Here is a 2,634-nt window from a genome sequence, read left to right on the forward strand (position 1 = left end):
TTCACAGTATGCAATTATGCATGATGAGCAGTCTTGCAGAGGATGTGTGCTATTTCAGAGAGACACTTAGTGTGAACAGAGAAAGCTGAATACCTGGAGGACTGCAATGTATGTTAATGATGGTATAATGACATAGCAGTGGGCAAGATTATTAAAATGATGGACCCAGCAAATATATAAATGAGGGTAAACAATATGGTGCATCATTTCAGAAATGTATAAATATATTCTATGACTGCATGTGCTATCTCCAGAACAACTGACTACAGTAAAATCCTGAAGTTACAGGATGCAAATTCCAGAATGATGTATGGGATAGCCACTGAATTAACAAAGTTGCATATGCCTCTAGGATCCAATGAAGGTTACAACCAATAAATTTAATAAAGATTAAAGTCTTTCATCCCTTGTGCTGAGACTTCATCAAAATAACATTTCAAGATTAGATTTTAAAATAAAATCGACTTGAATACATGAAAATCAGCTAGAAAATATATGTAGAAAACTTTTCCATTTTTTTTTTATTTTTATTTCTAAAAACACAGAAATTCAGAAATATATAATTAATTCAAATTAAAACAGGTGGTAGTTTTCCACATATATTTTCTAGCTGATTTTCATGTATTCAAATGAATTTTATTTTGAAATACTACATTTGAGTGTTGTGCTATTAAGACTTTGATTTATAAATGGATTTTATTTTGGTATTCTGTATTTGAGTAATGTGCCTTTAAGACTATTTTTTATAAATTTGTTTCAATTATTTAATATGTTCTAACCAATGGACCCACTAGCACAGGTAGAGATAAAAGCACTTAATCTTTACTAAATGTATTGGTTTTAACCTTCATTGGATCCTAGTGGCATTTTGTTTTACATGTTTCTTGTTCTGTGTTCAATTACGCTGAACCTTTTCTTCTCATTCTAAGTTACACTTGCATATGCAACATACTGTATTCACTGCCATTATGTATAGTGCTGCATGTTGTCACCCTCAGAGATACTCTGCCATCTGTTCACTCCTTACCTGTTATGCCTTCCACAACACTGAAACTGTGGACCGCTACTATATGGGTAGTCTTTCCATGCAGGAGCTCATTTGCAGGCCCATTGAATTTGTGGAATACCTATCCCTTATGATATCAAGTGTATGTGTGGCTTTGAGAATACTATTTACAGGGATCTTTCAGTAACCAACATGGGACACATGTGGGGGTATACCAGGCATTTGCCTCAAGGATACTCCACTAGTTCCTTTATACCAGGCTACATCCTGAGGGAAGCATATGTGGTTTCTTCATAACACACATGGGAGATGGGAAAAGTGCCAGCACCATGAAGATTTTTTACTACATAGCCTATTTCCCTGTATTACTGTGGCCACAGTGTACCCACATTGAAATAAAGGCCCCATCTTGAGAAGTGGCAATAAGATTCATTAACCATAAAGGTTATTACTCCATGAACTGTCTGGTGATCTGTAATGTATGCGGTATAATCTACAGTGTGTCTGCAGGCCACCCAGTTAGTTCCCACAAGTACCACTTATTGCACATGCGCAGTCTACATTAATAGTTTGTGTGAGGCAATTTTCTCAAGGGGCATCTTAGTGGTAATGCTGGATATGCCCTGGAGCCATGATTGAAAACACCCATATTAAATCCAAAGACCATGGCAGGCAGTGCCTACAACTACCCTGTCAAAGATCTGGGCCATCACTGAGCATGTGTTTGGCTTGCTGAAGGTCCACTTTCACTGTTTTAATGTATCTTGTCGTGCCCTATAGTATGACCCTGGCCCGTATAGTTAGACATTTTCTGTCTGATACTTAATATAATATTGAGGAAACGGTTGCAACAAAGAGTAAGCATGTATGAGGAACAACTCCCACCTCAGCAGACAGTGGAGGATCAGCTCAATGAGGATAAAGTGAAGGATGGCAGTAAGGGAGGACTATGCCTGATGAAGACAAGAGTAGTATGCAGTAGCAATGGTTAAGAGGCAGTGGCTGGTTCATAACTATGAGCCAGAATAAAGTGTATACATTTAAACATTAAAAGGAATGCATGCAGACCTACAACCAGCTTGTGGCCATCCATATGTATACTGTATACGTACAAGTATACGCACACTGTATACGTATTGTGCACCACACATAGGCTACCCAAGTAACAAAGTACAGAATACAATGCACAGTTATCATCATCATTTGCACAGCTGGGAGGGGCTGGGGGTGGGCACAGTGTCATCCACAGAAAATTGTGTGAGTTATGACAAAACCGATATTAATTGTGTGTTATGCCTGTTAGGTAGGGGGTGACCTAAACTACACTGGGCTAGGAGATGGTGCTGTTAAGTTGTCTGTGCATTTGTATGTACATGTACATTAGAGATGCCTGTGTGTGTGTTTGTGTGTGTGTGTGTGTGTGTGTGTGTGTGTGTGTGTGTGTGTGTGTGTGTGTGTGTGCGCATGCGTGTGTGCATGCGTGTGTGTGTGTGTGTGTGTGTGTGTGTGTGTGTGTGTGTGTGTGCCTGCCAAGACACAGCCTCAGCAAATATTACTGCACTGTGGTCAGTTCATACAAACAACGCCAATGCACCCACAGGAGTTGTTTGTGCATTCCATGCACACCT

This window comes from Protopterus annectens, chromosome 4.part0, assembly GCF_019279795.1.
Source record: "Protopterus annectens isolate FY-2018-M chromosome 4.part0, PAN1.0, whole genome shotgun sequence".
NCBI lineage: Eukaryota > Metazoa > Chordata > Ceratodontiformes > Protopteridae > Protopterus > Protopterus annectens.